General features: G+C 42.9%; 1 protein-coding gene across 2 annotated transcripts in view; it reads right to left on the reverse strand.

Annotated features, from left to right (window-relative positions):
- Positions 1-25,801, reverse strand: part of NAXD (NAD(P)HX dehydratase) — an 870,139-nt gene that overhangs the window by 13,070 nt on the left and 831,268 nt on the right. The window lies entirely within an intron of this gene.

The following is a 25,801-nucleotide window of genomic DNA, read 5'->3' on the forward strand; positions in this document are numbered from 1 at the left end:
TATATATATATATATATATATATATATATATATATATATATATATATATATATATATATATAAATATATGGGTCCACTGTACAACTTTGAAAATACACATCTTCGAAATTAGACAGCAGACCCACACCTCTGCGAAAATGCACTTTCATGAACATCAGTTCAACGAACCGATAAAAACCATTAAAACATTGTTTTTGCAGGGGGGCAAGCCCCCCATACCCCCCCCTACTTAAATATACCAACTCCGAGATCACACTACAGTGGGGAAACACAAACTCCCGTTCCCCACTGTAGTGTGCATCGGCACCAGTGTTCCTTAATGGTTCGGTGAACCGTTCCTTCACAGTAGTGCACTTTCACTTAAGTGCTATATATATATATATATATATATATATATATATATATATATATATATATATATATATATATATATATATATATATATATATATATATGTATATATATATATATATATTTATAGACAGACACACACACATATGTGGGCCCCCTTCAGATGATCAAAGTTTTAAAACTTCGAATTTCATATGACTGAGACCATATGATCGAAGTTTTAAAAGTTTGAATGTTCTGAACGGAGATCTCCATACAGCGTGAAATGGGAAATTTTCCTTTTTCCTCACTGTAGTGCGATTTGGAGCTGGTAATAGAAGGGACCCGCGGTGGTGGTGCTGCAGTAGCGTTGTCGCCTCACAGTAAGACGTTGTCCGGTTCGATTCTCAGCTAGAGCGTTTTCTGTGTGGAGACATGCGTGAATGGGCATACCTTCATTGAAGGTTGTGCATCAGACCTGGCAAGCCGGTACGTAAAAATCAACTGCCAATCATTAGCAGACCGGAGTTTCGCTGTGGTGACCCCTAACCGGAAAAGCCAAAAGACACATTTCATAGTTAAATAGAAGGGGATGTGGGGGGTGCAGGGACCTTGCGCCCTGCAAAAATGACCAGGAAATTTTTTTTTTGTTTTTCTTTCAGGTGTTCAAAGTTTTGAAACTTCAGTCACATGGTCTCAGCCATATGAAATTCGAAGTTTTCAAACTTTGATCACCTGAAGTAGACCCATTTATATACACACACACACACACACACACACACACATATACATATATATATATATATATATATATATATATATATACATACATAAAATATAGACACACACACAAAAAATCTGTCTCTACATATGGGTGCACAAGTTCCAGTAATAAAAAGATGCCCAAGCCTGTGTGCATACTGGTACCAGGAATGGACAAAAATGGCAGTACAGAATTCTCAAGACATGGAAACTTTCCTACAATTGGGTTAGGGCAGGCCCAGGGGGAGGATGCTGCCCCCCCTTAAAGAAGTAGTAGCCCACAAAAAAATGATAGACCGAAGAAGAGCCATAAAGATGACAGAATGGACTACTGAGGATAAGGAAGAAATTATGTACTGTTACTATTATAGAATAAGCCCAGAAATTTCAATCAGAAGACATTCAGAAACATTGAGAGAGATACTAGAGGACAGAAAAAAATGCTTGCACAAGAAAAACGGTGAAAAGCTTCCAATGCAAATTTACATTCATTAATACAACTCCTCCATGAAAAGCTTTACATAGACAAAGAAACTTTGGGCTGCTTGGAAAAAGAAGCGACTGAGGAAGTGTGAAAATGTAAAGATCAAAACCAATAGATTTTTGAAAGGTATATAAAAAAACATGGACATAGGAAAGAAAAAGAAATTTGATATGGTGCAAAAAAGAGAACGCTAGGCCAATCAATACAAAACAGCTCCAAAGATATTTGAAGTGAAATACTGGCAAAGGCATCCAGATACGGAAATTTTTACAGTGCAAAAATAAGAAAACAAAGGGTAGTAGTAAGGTAGAACTTAAACAGAAACTGTAGTTACGGAATACCTGCGAACTGAAGGAATTCGTGCAGAAAATCCAACACAGGTAAGCATGATGGAACAAGGAGTCACAAATTAAAGATAAACAGGTGGAGCGGGAGAATCTGAAGAAAAAATATGGACATGGGAAATTTGATATGGTACAATATTTATGCAGGGAATGCAAAACTAATGAATACAAAACCAGCAGCATCAATGATACTTGGAGAAATACAGGCAAATGCACTTGGATATGGAAATTTTTCACAATACAAGAAATAAGAAAACAAAGGGGAAAGTGGAAAAGAGAATTAGTGATGGAGAAGTTTAAAGAAATAGAAACTGAAGTTATGGATTCCCAGTGAAGTGAAGGATTTATGCAGAAAATCTAATACAGGTAATATCACAGAACGATGGAACAATGAGTCCCCAGCTAAAAAGAAACAGGCAGAACTGGAGGCATCTGATGACTTACCACATAATTATAATCAGAAGCCTTCAACAGGTAACTGGTACAAAAGTTCAACTGGAGTTGCACAGCAAGGGAAGGAGCAGGATACAGTGGCAACTCTGACTCATGCAATGTTGTAGAGTGATGGGCCAATGAGTTCCTATATGAAGGAGCAGATGATGACCCAAGGATGCAGCTGAAGGGGGTATGTCACAGGAAGATATTGTGAAACCTTCTATAGACTGCCCGCAGGAAACAGAAAAATGTGCTCTCAGTTTAAAAGAGAATGATTAAAGGGTGACTTCAATTATTCCACTATTAACTGGGAATCGTATATGATGCCAAACATACATGCACAGATATTCCTAGATTTAATAAACAAACTCCCTGGACCAGATAGTAATACACCAACCAGTGGTGCAACCATAATGGATCTGGTCCTTACTAGTACAGGAGAGTGCTGCACACCTCCTACTGTAATCCCTTCCCTGGTAAGGTCACACCACAAAATGGTCTCCTTTGAAGTAAAAATAAAACCTGGACCCCCAGCTAAACCTAGAATATTCAGGAACTATTCTAAGGCTAACCTCCTACTATTAAGTGAGAACCTGGCAACATTTCAAGCCCCCATAAACCCTGAGAACATTGTTGCCTATACAGAACTGTTCACAGAAACCCTGTACAAGCATGTTAATAGCTGCATAGAGGCAACTGTACCCACCAGGAAGAAGTACAGAACTAACTAAAAAAAAACAAGCTACCCTGGTGGAATCACAAAATCAATAGGCTGTATAACAGAAGGAAGAAAATCATGGCAAAAATTAGGAGGTGCAGCACCCAGCATGATTAAAGCATTCTCATCAAACTAAACAAACTCAGAGGACAAATAAAGTCTACCAAAGCCAAATCTGAGGTAAGTCTGGCCTCCCATGCCAAGGACAACCACAACACATTCTTTAGCTATGTCTGCAACCTCAAAGGCAATAAACAATTGTGTGCAGAGCTCATTGTAAATGGAGCCACTTACACTGAGCCAGAAGATATAGCAAACCTCCTGGCTGATAAATTCAGCTCCAACTTCAACCCTCTCATCCCCTCAACCATCCCTCTGGAAATATCATCAAATACAACTCCCCCTACTATCACTGGGGAACAAGTCCTTAATGCTCTCTCTAAGACCAGGAACATTGCGACAATGGGCCCAGACAATATCCCATAGCATGAAACATGATCTATCAAGGCGTCAGGTATTACTGTTTAACTGTAGCCTCCAAATAAGCTTCGTGCCTCATGAATAAAGAAAGCAACAGTCATCCCTCTACACAAAGGTGGGCCATCTATAGACCCATAAGTCTCACCAGTCTTCTATGTAAAGCCATGGAAAGAATTATCATGGAGATGATCAACAGACATATAGTAAACCTCCAGACACTGGACCCAAACCAGTATGGTTTTGTCAAAGGCAGATCATGCCTACTCAACCTGATGGACTTCTTTGAGAAGGTCACCAAAGCAATGGATGAGGGCAAAATCATTCACACTGCCTACCTTGACCTGGCCAAGGCATTGTTGACAAACTCAAGAGGTTAGGTATAAACCCATATGTCACCTCGGTGGATAGCCAACTGGCATACAGACAGGACCCAGGAAGTTAGAATTGGGAGTCCACCTCTACAAAGAGGCCAGTCACAAGTGGAGTCCCTTCAGGGATCAGTCCTTGCACCACTCCTTTTTGGCATTTACTTCTCAGAAGTCAAGGCCAATGTCAGTGGTCTCTGGCTGAATAAATTTGCAGATGATTGCAAATTAGGAGCTGTCATTGAATCCCACACTGACACAAATGTTCTCCAGGAGGGGCTGACACAGAAACAACTGGTGTCAGAGTCATGGATTAAAACTAAATGCCAAGAAATGCATAACAGTATCCTTTTGGAAATCGTACATCCCTGGTTAACTATCACATTGACAACACACCCATTAGAGTTGACCCAGTAGTCAGGGACTTAGGGACACACACAGATAGTAATCTAGTCTTTGACCATCACATGTCTGCAGTGGTGAGGAAATCATTGTATGCTGCGCAACTTATAAACAAAGGTAAGGCATCCAAGTCCAAGGAAGTCATTGTTCCACTGCATTTGGCATTCATTAGACCTATCATGGAGTACAATGCCCCCTTCAGTATGTACCTAACCAGGCATATCTAACAGATGGAACGTCCACAGAGGTTCCCCACTAAAAGAATATGGGGTACAAGTAAAATGCCCTGTGCAGACTGCCTCAAGGCCCTATTCCTGTATTCTGTCTTCTGCAGGCTTTTGAGTGGAGTTCTATGCCTGGCACAGGGCATTGTCAGACCCCATTCTGATGGACCTCCTGCATATCCATAAAACAAACAGAACTAGAATTACCCATTGTAAAGACTTAAAGCTTACCTGTGATATAAATAGGACCTGCTGGAGAGATAGGTATGTATCCCAGAGACTACTCAGTCTATGGAACAGGCTCCCCATCAATGTGAAGCAGAGTTCCTCCCTAACCCAATTCAACTGCAACTTGGACAACTGGATGGGAAAACGGAAATTCATCCCTGGTTTGACACCTATGTCTCTAATGGACACAGGTAACCTGTAAATGGTTAATCGCCCCAGGCCCATCCTTACACTTATCAAGGGGTATCAGAATTTGTCAAAGATTTGGGAAGCATGGCTCGGCTTAAAAAGGCCCTTGTGGTTGTTAGCTTAGTAAACACCTATGAACCTATAAAACTTGTTTGATTTAATACAGATGGATTGACACATTAAGATCAATAAAAGAAATAGATTACAGAAGGTAAAAAAAGACCCAAAATGTTAGAAGTCTGATAAAACAGATGAAGACAGTAATCAAGACTATTAACAGAAATCCATGTGATATAACAAAAGTAAACAGGATATGTTACTGTGCAGCTAAATTAGTAACAGATACAGTCTGACCACAAAAACAGAGAAATAAGGAGAAGGAATGGAAGAAATAAAATGCTATCATGGAAGCATTGACTAAAGAAAACTATAAAGCAATTACGACAAGAAGTGTCACTGTTAAAAGAACAGAGAACAGTATTAACAAATACTCAGATGTGGTAAAAGCAACAAACAATATCAGAACAGACCAGGACACATCATACACTACTGCAAATAATAAACTAAAGGTACCAGCACAGGTAGAAGATACACAGATAAATATAAAGGGAAAGTACAAAATAATCAATTCATTGATGACCCAGAAGAGTTTAACAGACAACTGGGAAACAAAGGAATAGAAACACCATCAAAAAAGAAGAAATTAACACATTTTGGAGAAACATTTATGAAGACCCTGTGGAACATAGCAAAGATGCTGAATGGATAGAAAATTTTAAAAAAGTAAGGATTTCAAATGTACAGGATACGAAATAGGATGAAGAGTAAAGGCCAGAGAAATTGAAATAATTAAGAAAAGTTCCTAGCTGAAAACTCCAGGCCCAGAAGCAGTACCTAACTTCTGGCTAAAACTATTAATATTTTTATAAAAAGATTTAACCCTGAGTAAGACAGATGCCAATCTAATTAACAGGAAAAACAATACACGCCAATCTAATTAACAGGAAAAACAATACTCCTTCAAGACTGAACATGTAAGCCATCCTAAAAATTATAGACTAATAACTTGCCATCAGATGATATACAAACTGTATATTAGAACTGATGCACAGTGTCTATAATCATTAATCATCACTTCATTGCATTTACACAGTGACTATGCTGAATGTCATGCTGATGAATAGCATTGTGACAGCACTGAGTGAACACTTTTACTTCATGTAATGAGTCAAGATGGTGTGGCTTTGTTTTTTTTGTTTTTTTCTCCTTTTTTAAAGTTGTAAAAATGTTTGCTGTGTACATTTGTTTTCCATGACAGTACTGATGGTTGACACTGCAACCAATACTAGCTGCAGAGAAAAAACGACCCAGAAAATGCAGGCACTTACTGAGCTGTACTACACTGAAAAATGGTACTTCTGGTGAGACTCTAATCATAGCTGTAGACAAGGGTGACATTCTTTTGGTAATAATGCTTAGCCTCTTATGAGCACATAATTTAATAAATTACTTTACTATGATGTGTATGAAAAAAGAAGTTATGCACTTACCATAACGTTCCATGTTTGTAGTCCATCTCGCCTACATTCTTGCTGAATGGGTTCAGAGCCAATCCTCTGCTCCAACTCGGCCGATACTAAAGCTTGAGAGCTTTTACTGGCTTGAGGCTATCCCCTATCCCACGCTGCATCATGGCAACTCCCCAGATCTTGTTTGCAAGAAAGTAACTACATACATAACAGTAATTATACTATCAATAATTATGTACATACAAAGGTACTTTGTACTACTATTCATGCCACGTGGACAGACAACTATAAAGTACAGTTGTGTACACTTACCATAAATGTAGATGTTCGAACGTATTCACTGTTGCAGTCATTACATTTGGGTAATCTGCTGGCAGGTTGCCCTCAGTCGGCCTGATTAACAAAGTCTTGGGTCCTATGTCAGTTGCTGTCCCTTCATCCATGACATCAGGTCGTCAGGGGTATAAAACATGCAGCCAACGCCATTACATCAGTTTTTCTTACCCTAGATGTCAGGTGCCCTCCAAATGGGGAGCAAAATATATTAAGTAATTAAAAACACAAAAATATACCTCCAAACAAAAGCAAATACACCAAAAAGGCTTTTAAGCATAGTAAAAGAAAGTAGAGGTATAGTAAGAGAAAAAACAGGGGGCTGGAGGGAGGGTAACCAGGACTGCAACAGTGAATACACTCGAACATCTACATTTATGGTAAGTGTACACAACTGTACTATGTTCTTCGTGTTTCACTGTTGCAGTCATTACATTTGGGTAGATTCCCAAAGCTATGGTTGGGAGGATGGATTTATACAGCATTAGGACCAGCTATAAGGCCCTGCAAAACAGCAGTGGCAAAGCCAGCTCTGGATTTAGAGAAAATTGGTAAGTGATGATGCTTGGTGAAAGTATGAACTGAACTCCAGGTAGCAGCTTCTAGAATATCCCTCGTAGGAACACCTCTGAGAAGGGCTGTAGAAGTAGATGCAGCCTGGTGGAATGAGATCTGATCCCCTGGGGGATAGGTTTTCCATGGTGCTTATAGCAGAAATGAATACAATGACTTATCCATTTAGAAACGGTTTGTTTTGAAATAGCCTTCCCCTCTGCCCCTGCAGCAAATGCTACCAACAGTTGTTCAGATTTTCTTTGAGATTTAGTCCTGTCCAAGTAGAATCTAAGTTGTCTGTGTACATCCAATGAATGCAGAATCTACTCCCCCTTGTTCTGTGGATTGGGAAAGAAAGTTGGCAAATGAATGGACCGATTAAGAGCCACACTGGATACCACCTTGGGCATGAAGGATGGATTGGTCCAGAGTGACACCCTGTCTGCATGAAAGATGATGAAAGGCTCCACTGCCATAAGGGCCTGTAATTCAGACATCCTTCTAGCTGAAGTGATTGCTAAAAGGAAGGCTGTTTTCCAGGAAAGAAATTTTAAGTCTGCAGTAGCAGCTGGCTTGAAAGGAGGTAGAGTGAGTTTCTCCAATATAAAGTTAAGGTCCCAGGCAAGGGTTGGAGTTCTCCTGGGTGGTCTCAAGTTTCTGGCCCCTCTAAGACACTGCTTTAGTAGAGGATAAGAGAAGGGGGGGGGTTATGTGTTGTAATGAGCTGAAATGGCTGTGGCATGGATTTTTATGGAGGAAAAAGACAGGTCCTTGTGAACCTTCTCAGTTAAGTATTGCAAAATCTGAGGTAAATTGGGCGCTGCTGTGCTCATCCCTTGAGACTGATTCCAGGCACAGAATATTTTCCATTTGTCAGCATAAGATTTTCTAGCACTAGGTCTTCTCGCCTCCAAAATGACATCCATCACAGGTTTGCTGTGGGATGCTAAGGGGGGAATTTAAATGATTAGCCAAGCTGCAAGATTCAATGTTTGGAGCGGAGGGTGCAGAATTTGGTTCTCCTGCTGAGACAGTAAGGAAGGTGTCTGAGGCAGGTGCCATGGAGAAATTTGTGACGCACTGCGCAGGAGTGGGTACCAGTGTTGGCGAGGCCAGTCTGGAGCAATCAAAATAATTTTTGGTTTGTCCTGTTTGACTTTTAGTAGAACTTTGGAGAGCAGAGGCAGAGGGGGAAGGCATAGACTGATCGTTTTTTCCAGCTGAAGGATAGAGCACCCACTTTTCAGGCTTTATTGCAAGGAGTTCTTGTGCAAAATTTGTCCAACTGGTAGTTCTGGGGTGAGGTAAAAAGATCTATGTCTGGGCTCCCCCATTTGCGTGTCAACATGTTGAAAATCCATGGTTCCAGTTTCGATTCGTGTGGGTCCATGAGATTTCTGCTTAGTTTGTCTCCCAGAATATTCAGCTTTCCTGGCAGGAATTGAGCTTGTAGTTGTACTTGGTAGCTCAAGGCTGTGTTCCACAATGCCATGGCTAGTCTGCAGAGGGGGTAGGAATGTGTACCTCCCTGTTTATGTACCACATAACCGTAGTGTTGTCTGTCTTTACCATTAGTTGTCCTGGATGAAGGTAGTCCTTGAAGGCTGTCAGTGCATTCTGTACAGCTAGCATTTCTTTTTGATTGATATGAAGGTGTATTTGATTTGGGTTCCATTTGCCCTGAATGCACTTCCCTGCCAGATGAGCCCCCCATGCATAGTCTGATGCATCTGTAGTTAGGGTTTGGGCGGCAGGGGGTGGTGTGAATGGCAGTCCCTTGTTTTGATGGCAGACCTCTGCCCATCAAAGGAACTCTAGTTGCAGGCAAGGTATGATAGGAATCATTGTTTCCAGGCTGTGACAATGTTGACTCCATAAACTTTTTAAGTACCACTGAAGTTTCCTCATATGCAGTCTTGCATATGGAATTAGAAGAATACAGGAGGCCATGAACCCCACGGCTTGTAGTATTTGTCTTGCAGATAGCAGGGTTTTTGTGGCCACCTGTCTGAAGTAAGTCACCAAATTAATTTGCTTTTCTGGCATAAGGAAAGCCATCTGGGCAGTTGTATTCAAGCTTGCACCCAGGAATGTAATTTTTTGAGAGGGTACCATTTGTGATTTCTTTTCGTTTATGGTGTACCCTAGACAAGTTAGAACCCTTTTTACAAACACCAGATGTTTTAGAAGAATGGTCTGGTTTTCTGCCTGAATTAGACAATCATCCAGGTATGGATATATTTGAATATTTCTTTGCCTACAAAATGCAATGACTGGAGCCAGGCACTTTGTGAATACCCTGTGTGCAGTAGACAAGCCAAAGGGCAGTGCAGAGAACTGATAATGCAAGTAGCCTGCTTTGAAGCATAGGTATCTTCTGCAAGATTCCCTGACTGGGATATGCAGGTAAACCTCTTTTAAATCTAGAGTTGCCAACCAGGCATCCTTGCTTAGCATAGGAAGTAAATGGTGAAGAGTCAGCATCTTGAATTTTGGAATGTCCAGAAAGGTATTTACAGTAGACAGGTCCAGAATTGGACGCCATGATTTGTCTGTTCTGGGTACCAGGAAAAGTCTGGAATAAAAACCTTGTCCCTTTTTCCTCTTCTGGTACTAGTTGAATAGCCCCCATGTTTAGGAGGGAAAGTACTTGGTTCTGAGCCTCCGCCCACTGATTTGGGGGCAGGTCTGGCCACCCGTTTGGAGTTGGCAATGTGTGGAAATGAAATGTATCCCTGGGACCCTATTTAAAACCCATTTGTTGTGGGTTATAAGTTGCCAGTTTTTTGCATGAAGAGCCAGTTTTCCCCCCAAAGGAGCAGCTGAGAGGGAAGTGCTTGGTAATTTTAAAGGAAAGTCATTGAGACTGTTTACCATAAGGTGGTGTCTTGTTATTTCCAGATTTGGAAGTGGAAGCACCCCATTGCTTAGTTCTGAAAGTCCCTTGGGACTGAAACCTGGCGCATTTGGAGTGCCTGGATTTGGCTTGAGTGGCTCTGGAAGGAGATGGAAAGGACCAGTTCTTAGTAGGCCAGTGCCTACTAAATCTTGGAGGTTGCACTTGCAAGAAATCTTTCACAGTTTGCATAGATTTAGCTTCATCTTCCATCGTTTTTAGAACTTCTTCAGCCTTATTGCCAAACAGACAGCCCTGCTACAAAGGAGCATCCAAATGTTTTGCTTTAACATGATCGGGCAGAGATTGCTCCTTAAGCCAAGCATGCCTTCTAAGCACAGACCCAGTAACAGCAGCCCTGCAAGAGGCCTCTAAAGAATCAAAACCACATTGCAAAGTATGTTTTCCAACATGTTCGGCTGAATGCAATAAATCCTGTAAATCTTTATTTTCCGCACAGTCAGACATCAACATCATTTTCTGTTTAAGCAGTCCCATGATATGCTGTTGATATTTTAGCATATGGAATTGACAGTTTAAAGCCCTGATTGCCAAGGTTGCAGAAGTATAAACCTTTTTACCCCGTCTATCCAGCACCCTGGAGTCTCTATCAGAAATAGTAGGATTTTTAGCAGTAGAAGCCTTAATGCCCTTGGGCCTCTGAGAAATGGTTTCAGGGTCCGCAACAGGATTTTTGAAAAGGAATTTGTGGGACTCAGGAACCCTGTAGTATCTGTCTGGTTTACTAGGGGCAGAGGCAGGGAATCAGGGGCCATACTGGATTCCGAAAACACATCATCAACAATGTCTAGTACAGGAGTTATGGCCAAAGGCCTATGCTGAGGAAGAAGGAAATCCCTAAGCCTATTTTTGGATTCAGAAAAATCCTGACTTTCCCAGTGGAAATGCTCCCTTAAGGTATGTAAAGTTTCCCCAAAAGAAAAATCATCAGGGGGAGAAGCAAAGGGAATGGAATCCTCTGCATCAGAGCCCTCATAAGTAGGTATGGACAAATCCAGGTCATTAGAAGAGTCATAAGAAACAGAGTCCTGTTCAGAAGATTCATAGTCAAATTCAGCCCTAGGCCTCTTAGAAGGGGGGGGGGGGGGTTGACTACCCCTGATAAGAGTAATTAAATCTTCAGCCATTTTGATCATTTGTTTTTTAGGCATAGGGGCCTGAACATGTGGCCTGGGTGTCATTTTTGTAGACATAGATCGAGATTTAGGCCTTAGTATTGAAGGTGGAGTTGGTTTAATATGCAAGTCTGTAGGCCTGAATACACCCTCAGAAGCCGGTGCCTGCACAGCGGCTCCGGACCCATCCAAGGTAGAGACATCTGCGGGTTCCATAGGTGATGCATCTCTTGGCATACCGGACTCCGAATGGGTCTCAATAGAGGCCTATGAATCAGAAGTAGCGGGTATCAGGAGCTGCGAAAGCGCCTCACTGAGTACCGTTGAACTGGCGACTGGCTTAGGAGAAGCATCGTTGGCAGTTTTGGACCTCAACTACCTGTCTCTTTCTTTGCGTTTTTTCGATATTCCGGTAGTCGGATGGCTAACTGACATCATTTCTGGATAATTAAACCGAGAACCGAAATATTTAGAAGCAAAAATGTACCAACGACGGATAGTGCGCTGATTAAATAAAGCACAAAACTGACAACAAGGTACGTTGTGGTCAGGGCCTAGGCAAGGAATACAGTACAAATGAAAATTCTTATGAGGTATTTACTTCCCACAAGTAATACAATTATTAACATTTACTGACATCGGTAAGGAGCAAGAAAAAGTTTCCCCAATGGGGTTACTTAGCTTTTAGTTGAAGACTTTGGTTCTGAAACTCGAAAATGAAAATTTCAGGAGCCGACCGGCACTTGCGAACTGCTTCGGCTTTGGGCACCGCATGGCAAGAAAGACTGATGTAATGGTGTCGGCTGCATGTTTTATACCCCTGATGACCTGACGTCATGGAAGAAGGGACAGCAATCGATGCAGGACTCAAGACTTTCTTAATCAGGCCGACTGAGGGCAACCTGCCAGCAGACTACCCAAATGTAATGACTGCAACAGTGAAACGCGAAGAACATCAAGGTCAGACAGCATAATGGATAGTCCACCAGTTCCTCCAGGATACAGGAAGGGGGAAGGAGGGTGGGACTCAAAAATGTAGGCGAGATGGACTACAAACATGGAACGTTATGGTAAGTACATAACTTCTTTATGTTATGCAGTCCTATCTCGCCATAATTCTTGCTGGATGGGACAGCATCCCCAGCACCTTTATTCCGGGTGGCTCAAGCAAAGAGACTCTTCAGCACAGTGGACCCAAAGGAGGCCAAATCCAATTTGTAATGAGTGACAAAGGTATGAGGTCTTGCCCAAGTAGCTGCTGCACAAATGATATCAGTTGGGAGTTTTGATCTGAAGGCATATGAAGCTGATACTGCTCTAGTTGAATGGCCTTTTACTTTAGCAGGTAGTTTCCCAGCATTTTTGTTAAGCAAATGAGATGCAGTCTGAAAGCCATTTAGACAGAGTTACCTTGGAGACGGGCAAGCCTTTGCTTTTGTCTGAGAAGGAAACAGGCAATTGATGCAATTTCCGAAAATCTTTAGTCCTATGCAGGTAAAATTGGAGAATTCTATGGACATCTAACTGGTGTAGTCTGTATTCTGATTTATTACTGTAATTTGGGAAGAATACTGGTAATTCAATAGTTGTGTTTAGATTATGTTCTGAACATACCTTAGGAAGGAAGGAAAGATTAGTTCTTAGGGAAACTCTATCCTTGTGGAATATAATATAAGGAGGTCAAATGGTCAGGGCTTGAAATTCTGAAACCCTCCTAGCAGATGTTATAGCAGCTAAGAACAAAGTCTTCCAAAACAATTTCAAGTCAGATGAAGACGACGGTTCAAACGGTGGAGAAATCAATGAGGTCAGAACTAAGTTTAAGTCCCAGGGCTCCAGAGGTTGCCTGATTGGAGGTCTGAGAAGGAGGACTCCTTTCAAAAAGGTTTTGCATAAAGAGTGGGACACAATGGGATTTCCCAAGTTCCCGAAATGATTATTAGAGATGGCAGCTAACTGAATCTAATGGTAGCAGCTGCAGCTCCTTCTTGAAAAATAGATGCAAATGAGGACAGGATAGATTCTATGGGAGCGGAGTAGGGATCGATGCCTTGTTTAGCTGCCCAAATGGAAAACCTTTTCCATTTGCTGGAATATAATGTCCTAGTGGAAGGTTTGTAGGAAGAAATGAGAATGTGTTTAATGGTAGGTGAAAGGATATACACCTGGTTACTCTAGGAACTGGAGCAGCCATGCTGTCAATTTCAGGGTTTGGATGGTAGTATGAAATGGTCCTGACTGATGAATCAGAACGTCTGGAGATGGTTCCAGAATCCATGGTTCCTTCAAGAGATGGGGCCACAGGAAGGGGAACCAGACTTGGTGAGGCCAGTACGGAGCAATGAGGATCAGGGTACTCTTCAACAGTTTTGCTTTCAGAATCACTTTTGGTATGAGAGGAAAGGGTGAAACGGCATAAAGAAGTCCCGGAGACCAATTGTGGACCAGAGCATCCCTGGGAGACATCCCCGGATGGGGAATGAGGGCAAAGTAGTTGCTGCATTTGGTGTTCATCTACGTGGCAAATAGGTCGCAGCAAGGTTGGCCCCATTTGCGGAAAATCTTTTCTGCAACTTCTGTTTTCAGGGACCACTCGTGAGGCATCAGAATTGCTCGACTCACTTTGTCTGCTATCACATTGGACTTACCCGGAATGTGAGTTGCTACCAGAAAGCGTTGAGTGTCCATCAGCCATTGCTATACTCTCTGTGCCTCTCGACAAAGACTTGGTTCCCACTTGCTTGTTTACGTATCACACTACAGACATGCTGTCTGATTAAATTGCAATTGTCTCGGTGGAAAGAGAGCTGTGAAGTTATGCAACACATATAGCACTGCTCTCATCTCCAGAACATTTATGTGCAAGTGGTTCTTGTAATCCTGCCATATACCTTGGACAGTCATTCCCAGATAATGCCCCTCCACCCTTATCTGGGAAGCGTCCGTGGTTAAGACTGCATTTTGTTGAGGTAGAACAACGGGACGACCTAGATAAAGCTGATCTGTATGTAACTACCATGTTAGCTCCTTCTTGCAGGAGTTTGTAATTGAGTATTTGGTGGGACAAGAGTAGATCCTGCATTGACCACTGGGCAAATAGTAGCCACTGAAGTACTCTCATGTGTAGACGGGCTAGGGGAACTAAGAGAATGGTGGATGCCATACTCCCTAGAACTTGAAGAACTATCCTGGCCTGTACTTTGTCTTTGTTCAGTAATAATCTGAGTTGGTTGTGCAACGATCCTATCCTTTCTGGAGTCAATTTTGCTGTCACGGTGGTAGAGTTTATGACTGAGCCTAAGAAGACAATGCGCTGTGATGGAGATAAGGCAGATTTTTTTTAGATTTAGCATAATCCCTAATCTGGCGCACAAGGATAGAGCCTCGTCCCTGGCTTGGATTAGTTGGTGCTTGGTGGTAGCAGTGAGGAGCCAGTCATCTAAGTACGGAAACACCTGGAATCCCTGATGCCTCAGGTGAGCCGTGACCGCTGCCATACATTTGGTGAACACTCCAGGGGCTGCAGTGAGGCCAAAGGGCAGTGTTTGAAACTGAAAATGACTAGCTCCCAGCCAAAAGCGTAGATGTCTTCTGGAGCGCCTGTCCATTTTGATATGGCAGTACGCGTCCTGAAGATCTATGGAGCACACCCAATTGTCTTTTCTGATAATGGAAAAATTTACTGCAGAATGATCATACGGAACTTTGATTTTTTTTTTTTTTTTTTTTTTTTTACAGACTTGTTTAGCTTGCTGAGATCTAGAATTGATCTCCAGTCCCCTGTCTTTTTTGGAACTAAAAAGAATCTTAAGTTCCGGATCCTATTTGCTCTGTGGGGACTTTTTGGATGACTCTTTTTTGAAGCAATGAGATGACCTCTGATGTGGCACGGTCTTTTTGAATGGGTGGCACACATCTGGTAAAGACCAATTTACAGGGGGATCAGAAACAAAGGGAATGAGGTAACCTCTGGAAATTATATTTTGTATCCATTGATCTTGGGAAATTTGTAGCCAGGCGCTTGGGTACAGTGAGAGACGACCCCCGACTGCCTCCAGAGATGGACAGTCTGTTAACCCCTCAGGGGAGATGAAAGGGGCGATCAGAGAAAGCATCTCTATCACCCTGGTGTTGCGGACCTCCTCTGCCGCAAGCACGGCGTCTTCCATTATAACCTCCCCCTCTGCCTCTAGGGGAGGGCTGACCTTGTGCCCGAGGAAAACCTTTTTGGGATTTATGTAACCACATTTTCCCTACTGCTTGACCCTTGGGATAGGATCCAGAAGGAAGGGAGAAAGAGACTCAGACAGCAGATAAGGTTTTCCCTTCCTATTCGCACCTGGTCAAAGTCTCTTTTACCTGAGGTCCAAAGAGATATGAACCATCAAAGGGAACGTTGGCAAAGGAAGACTTAAAGGATTCCGTAAAGTTGCATAGACGCATCCAGGAATGTCTCCTAAGAGAGATCCCTGCTGCGGCTGCTCTACTAGCTCCGTCAGCTGCATAGGAAATCAGCCTCATGGAGAAGTTAACAATAGATGTAAGGGTGGAGAGCTGCACAGATACCTTGTCAGCAGATCCCGAAGCTACTGAACCCTGAAGGGTATCTCCCAACTCCTTCAGGAAATCCCTTTGAAGTCTAGTAAAATAGGATAGGTAATTCGGCGATCGTAAGGTAAATGCTGCTGAAGAAAAGGTACACTTTCCATACCTATCCATCGTCCTAGACTCTTTATTAGGAGGATGGATATTTGAGGATGTCTCTGACAACTCCTTCTTCGTGGCCACTACCACCACCATAGCATCCACAGGAACTCCCTTAGTTAGAAAAGATTTGTCTTCTCTAGTGGTCATAAATTTGTTTGACCTCCTTGGGACTGGCTCCACTGTGTCAGGAGAGGTCCAAGCTTTCTGGGATATGGCCCCTAAAAGTTGAACATATGGCAGTGTCACCCAGGAGGTGGAAGGTCGGGAACCAAAAGCCTCAAGGTACACTGATTCATCCTCAGTAGGGTTAGAGATCTTCCAATCACCCCTATGTCTAAGGATTTCAAGGATGTCTGCAAAGGAGACATCCTCAGAGGGGGATTTTGGGGACCCTTCTGACTCATTCAAATCAGTGTCCGAAGTGACAGACTCAGGTGAGTCAATGTGCTTCCTCTTACAAAGTCTCTTCCGAGGGACCTCTCCAGTAGGATAATCTGGGGAGGTCTCAGAAGAGGGGACACCTCCAATAAGGGCTCCTTGGAATTCTGGTTCCCTACTCTTAAGGGCAGGTGGGGGAGAAGAGGTTGCTACCGGCTGCTGAAGGGACATCGGGTCCAGAGCTTTGGCACTAGACAAAGCTTTCTCTATCGCTTCGAAAGCCTTACCACCCTGCTCCGAAGATCGCTCCGAGGAAATGGAAGGTCGACTCCGAGTAGGAGGGACAGGTTCCGAAGCGGATGTGGGAGCCGAGCTCACATGAGCCAAAGCACCGAGAGGGAGGGTGGGTTACGAAGAAAAAAACGGGGTGACTATCCCTCTCGGAGTTGACCTGAGAGCATTGCTCCCAGACCCCTTGGCTCCAGACTGAGCCGATGAGGATAGAGTTATCAGCTCTGAGGAACCAGGAAGAATTCTCAGAACAGAAGATTCCAGCACTGAAGGATCCGAAGCATTCGACTCCGTGAGCGAAGCAGTTGGAGGAAGAGCAGTAGCCTGAAGATGGGACAGCTCCGAAGCCACTGGGTGCAGAGGAGGTAAAATTTTTGCCAGCGCCGGGTCACAGAGCAGCCTCTTCACCACCCGCTTGACATCTTCATCAGAAAGTGTCCTGGAGGAATGGGTGGAGATAGATGGAGTTCTCCTCCTTTCCAAAATAGGAAATCTCAAAGTTGGTGAAACTGGTTCTAACACATGTGAGTGTCTCGCCACAGAAGGTTGTCTCAGCACCGATGAAACAGACGGCACTGAGGCTGAAGAAGCAGAATCGGAGCCAGAACTCTTTGGCTCCGTCACTTTAGATTTTTTTGATGGTTCTGAAGCTGGAACAGATGGAGATTTCCTTTTATGAGTTTTGGGAACTGTCTGACCATGTTCCAGCTCTTCCTGGAAGGAACTAGTCATAAGGCCCCTGTCTATAAGTTTTATTTTTCTTTCATTAAGAACCCTAGAGCTGAAAGCATGACAGAAAGTATAGGGTTCTTGTAAATGAGCCTCTCCAAGACAGTACACACAGCTGGAGTGACTGTCAATCAATGACATTTTCTGAGAATATTTGTTGCATTTTTTAAAGCCAGAAGGGAGGTGTTCTTTATGTTCTCTGCCTTTAACTTTAGACATATTTCTACTAAGAAGAAAAAAATATACAACAATAAACCAATAGTACAACTACATAAGGAGAATATATATATATATATATATATATAAAAATTATTTTTTTTTTTTTATATAGAAGGACTAGCATTCAGAGAGGAAAGGCCCTCTAACTAAAATGGGCCGTACAATCCTTGAGAAAAGGGAACAGGGGCGGCAAACACTCACTACAATCACTCAGATAATAGGAAAAACTAATTAACAGAAAAAGGTGAAAAAATATGGTGAAAAATATCAAAAAAATTTTACTTAGCCAACGAGCCAGTAAGAAGACAACCTCGAAGCTTTCGTGGCAAACAAGATCTGAGGAATTGCCGTGAGGCACCATGGGACAGGGGATAGCCTCGAGCCAGTAAAAGCTCTCGAGCTTTAGTATCGGCCGAGTCGGAGCCAAGGATCAGCTCTGAACTCATCCAGCAAGAATTACGGCGAGATAGGACTACATAACATCTTATGTTACATTTGGAATCTAATGAAAACCCAACTCCAATTTCAACTCATTGATGTCATGACAGTAACTGATGGGCAGATGTTTAGTGTATGTACATGGCAGTTGTATTTATTAGGAAACTGGAAATATGCATTTTTTTCCTGTACGTTTATGTTTCAACTTTAACCACAGCTCTAGTATACAACTGCAAACAGCAGCTGGTTGCTGCCCACGGTATGCAAAGCTCTACCACATCTACAAACAGATGTTTGCACATTACATACAAAATAAAATAAAACAGATTTCAGTTACAATGTAGAATTAAAAAGATTACAAATATCATTCAATATTAGCAGTAAACCATCAAATATTAAGTTTATGACATGAAAATTTTGGAAAGGTATAATAATTGGGAGTAGAGATAAAGAAAAAAGTGAATTACAACCAAGCAGGGCATACAGAACTGCGATGATGGGAGGAAATGATGCTTAAGAAATAAGAAGAGTGGCTATAGCTACAGCTGTTATAAGGATTCAAGATGTGAGAGCCAGAAGGAATGCAAGAACTTGAAGAGTGAAAGCAGTCATGAAAGAAAAATAACTTTATACCCTTTATTTAATTTTTTAATAAATGGAAAACAGTCTTAATGAGTGTATTAACTCCATTCAATAGTTAAGAATAGACATCAGAAAATGGTACTTTGATGTGAAATTATATTAGATTACAAGCAAAACTGCTGCACAATTCACTTGGAAAAGAATATTAGTCACAGGTCTTGGGAGAGGTTGGATCCATATTTCAGAAATGGTTCACTGCTCTCTCATCACAGTAATTAGCAACCATCTTAATTTCGCCAGAGTGCACACTCCTCCCACAAAGAGGCAGGGAAACACTCCATATATAAAACAAGGAGGAATGGACTGATTTAGCTGGAAGTCAACAACTATTTTTGAAAGAGAAAAAAAAAAAAAAACAGTGTTTCTCAAACTTACATTATTCCTAATCCCAGATGACCTATGTTTGACTCGCAGCCTAGGTGAGAGGGGATGGAAGGGAGCAGCTGGAGATGGCTCATCCATTCAAGGAAGGGAGGGAGGGAGGCTGACTCGCGGCACAGGCCACCAGTGAAGGACCACAACCCTCCCTGGGAGTGGATGGGAGGGAGCAGCCGATGACAGCTCATCCATCCTAGAGAAGTCAGGAAAACAACTAGGCTCTCTGTAATATAGCACGCTCCTTGCTGCAAGAGGTGTTCCACTTGATTGGGAGGCTGCACAATCAAGGAAGCATGCATGTAGCAGCCATAACAGAGCTCAAGGCTGCTGCAGCAGGTGATGAGGTTAGGGCATACTCATCAGCAGCAGCATGATGCTGCACCAGTGCCTTCCCTAGCCTCAGAAGTGGGTGGGGCAGACTACAGGGTAGTGTAATGCGGGTTTGGTAGATCCAGTGAATAAGAGGAGTCAGTGGCAGCTGATGGTCAGGTGAAGGGAGCTAAAAAATTTTTTACCCCTGGGGATGCCACTGGCACTGCTATGCAAACAAATTACATACAGAATAGAAACTCTTACTGATGAGGCTCAACATAGATGGAAGAGAAAAACATTTTAAGCAGGTAAGCAGACACTCACAATAGGTATAACTTAAGAAAACAGAAATAGTTTTTACAACACACTCAAAAGATAATCCAAAGTAGTAGCAGCATCAGGTGTGAACTATCCTAAACTCAAAGGAGCACCAACAGTTGGTCAATCTACGTAATATACTGGCCAAAGTGGCATCCTGTAAAAGGGTAAAGCAGGTTACTGGAAAATGGATAGATGAATCCTTACTGTTTACATTTAACAAGAAAATTGCTGAAAGGCTTTGCTGTCCAAACAAGTAAAATGGTGCTTTTCCAGTGATAGCTCACTGGCAGCTAAAGGAAATGAGGCAGCAAAACCAAGATAAAATCAAAGTTATGTACTCACCATAACTATGCATCTGTATTATCCATTTTCATTCCTCAACTATTGGTTGGATCTGACTCTATCTCATTTACTAGACTCTCGGATCAAACTCTTGAACTCCTCCTTCTACAGATAATGCCCTAGTTAACTTGCGATACCTCAGATCGAGTTTGCTGCCTTAAAAGCCATAGGATGAACTAACCCTAGGTTAAGACAAAGAGGAGTAGCAGAGAACTGAAGTTCAAGCCTGGAACAGAAGTTCCACAATAACCATAAGTTCACTCTAGGAGTTAACAGGAAAGGAGATGGAGGGTGGGGAGATGAGGAAGAATGGAAATTGGCAAGACAGATGCATAACTATGGTGAGTACATAACTTTAATATCCAATGCTGTCCTTCTCATTCATTCCTTACTATTGGGACAGAGTCCCCAGCTACATGGACCTTGGGTGGCCCTCACAGAAAGATATTCAGGAGTACTGCAGAACCAAAGGCAGCCCTGCTCCTGGAAGGCAAATCTAATTTGTAATGAATAATAAAGGTAAAAGAGCATTAGATCAGGTAGTTGCTGCACAAATGTCACCAATAGAAGTTCTAAACCAAAAAGTGGAAGATGTAGCCATGGACCTGGTGGAGTGTGCTTTAGGAGGCCTAGGTAGGAACAAAGCTTGCTGACTGTAAACAAAGGAAATGCAATCAGTAAGCCATTTGGCTAGGGTAATTTTTTAAACTGGTGAGCTCAGGTTGTATGGGGGAAATAAACAATTGCACTGACTTCCTGAAATCTTTTGTTCTATGAATGTAAAAACGTAGTTGCTTATGTACATCCAAATGATGGAGCATGTATTCTCCTCAGGTAACCCTGACTGTGAAAAACAAGATAAGGAAATTTGGAAGACAGAGCCTGGAGTTCAGAAACTCATCTCTGAGACGATGCAACAACCACTAGGAAAGGCAGTTTTCTACGATAAAAATTTTAAATCAGATTTAGCTGACGGTTTTTGAGATGACCTTTGCAGCACTATTGACAAATCCCATGGGGAGGGGAGGGGTCCTTCACTGGGGGCCTAAGCAAGAAAGTACCTTTGAGAAAAGCTTTGCACAATTTTTGAAGAAACCAATGAAGCATTTTTGTCCAAGTGAAAATTATATATGGCTGCCAACTGTACTTTGACAGTAGTGAAACTAGCTCCTTCTTGAAAAATAGATGCTAAAAACTCAAGGACAGCAGAAATAGAATCAGTGAAGTGGTCCAATTCTCTCTGTAGAGCTCAGATAGAGAACAGCTTCCATTTACTTTCGTAGATCTTCCTGGTAGAGGCCTTGTGGGAAGAATTATCTGTCAGACTGGAGAGGAAAGCCTGGTCTGTTTAACTACAAGCGGGGAACTGGAGAAATCATGCAGTCAACTTGAGGCTTGTAATGTCTGGATAGTACATACCTGTGGGATTACAGAGAAATTCTGGACTGTGGTCCAGTATCCAATGTGGATAGTGAAGGTGAGACCATAGGAAGGGGACCTCACTTGACAAGGCAAAAAGGGAGCAATGAGGACTATCGTGCTTTTCAACCAAAGTGCCTTCTGTAAAAATTTGGAAATTAGAGATATCGGGGATAAGCATAAAAAAGACCGGAGGGCCAAATATGGACTAGAGTATCTCTGTGAATCCCCCAGAGGGAGGATTAGGGCTAAAATACCTGCTGCACTTGTGGAGAGATGCAAAGAGATTGCAGCAAGGGTGACTCCAACACTGACAGATTGAGACACTACTCGTGAAGCATCAGAATAGACCTGCTGTGTTTGTCTGCTAACACATTGGATTTCCTCGGTATGTGCACTGCCATAAGAAAGCTGTTGGACAGATCGCCAACTGCCACTCTCTCATTGCCTCTCAACAAAGGGGATAAGATCGGGCCCCCTCTGTTTGCATATCTAGCGAACCACAGACATGTTGTCAGTTTGAACTGCAATTGTCTGGAAGGCCTGCAAGACTGACTAGTAGGGCCACTCATCTTTAGGTTATTGATGTGCAAATTGGTTTCTTCTGGGGATGACATGCCTTGGACTGTTCATCCAAAGAATTGCCTCTCCCACAGTTGGGAGGCTCCATGGTTACCATGGCTACTGGGGGCAGAAGTACGACAGAATGGCCTTGGGAAACTTTGTCTGACTAAATCCACCAATGTAGATGGTCTTTCCATACTTGAGTTTGACTGGGAAGGACAAGGGATGGAGAAGAACAGACCATTGAACACCTAGAATCCATTGAAGAATGCGCATATAAAAGTGGGACATAAGAACTAAGATTATGGCTGCTGCCATTGACCCTGCAGCCTGAAGAATAAGTCTGGCTGGGGGAGAAGTGTGTGCAATAATCTGCTCCTCTTGACTGACTGTGTTCATCTGAGTACCTATGAACTCCAGTCTCTGAACAGGTTGTACAGGAGGCTTGCAGATGTTGACTGAGATGCGCAGAGATAGGTGCAGCAAGTAGCCCTTGGATTTCTCTAGTAGATGCCTGGATGGAGCGGTGAGGAGCCAGATGTCTAGCTGCTGCCACTGCCATACACTTAGTAAACACCCTGGCGGCTGTGGTGAGACCAAAGAGCAGGGCTTTAAACTGATAGTGACTAACCTCCAGCCAAAACTGCAGAAAACTTTGAGATTGTCTGTTCATCTTGATGTGACAGTACGCATTTTGAACACTTTAACAAACTGATTCAATTTGGTTTCAGGTCCGCAGTTTTCTTGGGCACTAAAAAGAATCTTACGTTCTGAATCCTTTCTGGACTGGTGGGATCTCCTGGATGAATCTTTTGTCTCACAGCTTTTGAATTTTTTGAGCTGCTGCTTCCCTCTGGCCGAGTGGAATTTTGGGATGCTTTTTCATTTTAGTTGGGGGAAAATGGTATTAAATAACCTCTGGATATAATTTTTAGCACCCAAGACGGGTTTTTTTTGTTATTGGTGCCCAGGTGTCTGGGTGCAGAGACAACAGACCCCAGTCTGCCTCCAGAGGTGGACAGTCCGTCAACATTTCAGGTGAAATGAAAAGGTTTACTGAATAGGAATCTCAGAAACCCTGGTTCTGTGGTCCTCCCCTGACATGAGGATGGCATTTTCATTAGATCTCCCCCCTCTGCCCCACGGGGAGATATCCCTGTGCGAATCCTGGAAAGGACCACGGGACTTACGGAACCACATTTTCCTACCTCCTCACTGGTTACTGGAAAAGGATCGCTGAGGAGTAGAAAAGCATATCCCTACAGCAGACAAGGTTTTTCCACCCTCTTCACTCTGGGAAAGCATATCCTTAATAGTAGGATGAAACAAAGATAATCAGTCAAAGATAGCATTAATGAAAGAAGACTTGAAAGGCTGTGTAAAGTTGCACAAGCACATCCAGGCATGTCTCCTAATAGCTATGCCTTAACCAGCCGCCCATGAGGTACCCTCAGCATCATGGGAAATTAGCCTCATGGATGCATTAGAGATGGATAAGAGTGCTCACTTATGAAGACTTTCTGTAGTCCTTCACCGACATGGATTCAGAGAGGGATCTGGAAAGCTTTTTAGTCAAATCCTGCTGTAGTCTAGTAAAATGTGCCAAGTAATTCAGAGATGAAAGGCAAGGGTTGATGAAGCAAAAATGTGCTTCCTGAATCTGTCTAACATCCTGGACTCTCTGCTAGGAGGATGGACAGAGGAGCTCTGCTAGCTCCTTCTTTGTGGTTGCCGCCACAACCATAACATCAAAAGGAACTCCCCTGCACCAGTGTGACCTGTCCTTGGGGCGGGGCAAGAAACATATCAGGATTCTGGGGCACTGGTTCTATAATATCCGGTTCCTTCCACACCTGGTGAGAAACTAAATTTATAAGCTCATCTGCCGGGGAGTCACCCAAGATGAATATGGGGTGAACCCAAAAGTTTCCAGGAACAGTGACTCCTCCCGGGAGAGAGTGTCAGAGGACCAACCACCTTTCTGCTTTAGAATTTCTAAGATGTCATCGAAGAAGACGTCATCCAGCGGAGATCTGGGGAACCCTTTCCCTTCATCAAAGTATGAAGAGTGAGGGGCTCCTGAGGTGAGTCTATGAGTCTCCTTTTGCACAATCTCTTATGGGGAGACTCCTCAGTGGGATGATCTGTAGAGGTATCCAAAGAGAGGGGAAAGTCCTTGAGTGGGACTGTGTGGACGCTTTATGGGACCAGCTTGTCCCTGTGTGATAGGTCTGATCAGTTCAAAATTTGGACTTAAAGGAGGCAGGGCTGTAGGATCCGAAGAAGAAAGAGTAGTTGAATCTCTCAGATATGATAAGATCCTCTCAACCACCTCGAAAGCAGAAGGACCAGGAGAACCCTTAGCTGGCTGCACTAGAGCAGGGGCTCCAGGTGCCACCATGCCCTGCCTGGACCCATGCCTCAAACAGGGAGTCTAACACTGAAGCTCCAAGTAGCGGGGACAGCTCTGACAACCCCAGAGTGGAACCCAGCTTCCCAGACCCAAAGTTGACACTTCGGTTCCTAGACTCATTCTGGTCCAAAGGAACTGGGGCAGATCAAGTCAGGGAAACTGTCAGTTGAAGACACAGTTGCCTTTGGATCCAAAGGCTCCAAAATCGCTGGAGGGATTGGAGAAGGAGAAATCACAGCATGAGAAGCAGAAGGATGGCTCACAGATCCAATGGGAGCTGAAGCCAATATAACCCCCATCATCATCCTATCCACTTTGGCTTTTGAAAGGCTCCTGGAGGACCTGATGGAGAAAGTGGTAGACTGGGATCGAGATTCTCTTCATGGGGTTTCTTGAAGGAAAGGAGAATGGAGCAGATGAGAAACAGGCTCCACAGGAAACTCTGGGGACTGGGTCCTTGGGGAATTAGTAAAAGAAGCTGTCGGATTCGAGGATGTGGGATCAGACCGTTTTTGCTTCATATCTGAAGTGGTCGGATCCAATTTCTTTTGAATTTATGAAGGTGGCTCCAAAGAAGCAGCTGACTTAGGAGAGCAAGGCAGAGACTGCTTTCTTGATTCTTCTGCCTCTGAAGAGGCTTTGCATGATTTTTTGGGGGGGGGGGCAGAGCTCATTGAGCACATAAGAGGACGAAGGTGGCAGCAAGCCCTTCAGAACTAATTTGTTCCGAGTGTTGCTCAGGGCCTTCAATTAAAAGCTGCACAAATGGAGCAGTCTGTGTTTCAGTGTGAAGCTCCCAGGCAACACACTCCCTGGGGGCAGAGTTAGGGATCTTGCGCCCAAAGGAAGTGCATTTCTTAAACCCATCAGTTTCTCAAAGAAAAACAGGGAAACTTTTTTTTTTTAGCTACCAACAATGGTAAAAATAATACCTTCTAGATGTTAGAAAAAAAAAAAAGAGAGAGAAGAGGAGGAAAAGTATCAGCAATGGTATTGATAACTACCTTTTGTAGAAGAGAAAGGGAGAAAAAGTGTAAGCTCTAATATGATAGAAGACTCGAGTTACTGCGTAAGGGAGGTACATGATGAGAAAAAGGAAGTTTATGAGAAAAAATTAAGGAATTAACTCACTGATAATACGAAAAGCTCTTAGAAAAGGATCCGAATCTGAAACGATATAGAGACAAATGAGATTTGGGGTACAGCAGGTTGACTGGGTTATTATGGGTACAGGGAGG

The sequence above is a fragment of the Protopterus annectens genome, chromosome 5.part0 (genome assembly GCF_019279795.1).
Source record: "Protopterus annectens isolate FY-2018-M chromosome 5.part0, PAN1.0, whole genome shotgun sequence".
Taxonomy (NCBI): Eukaryota; Metazoa; Chordata; order Ceratodontiformes; family Protopteridae; genus Protopterus; species Protopterus annectens.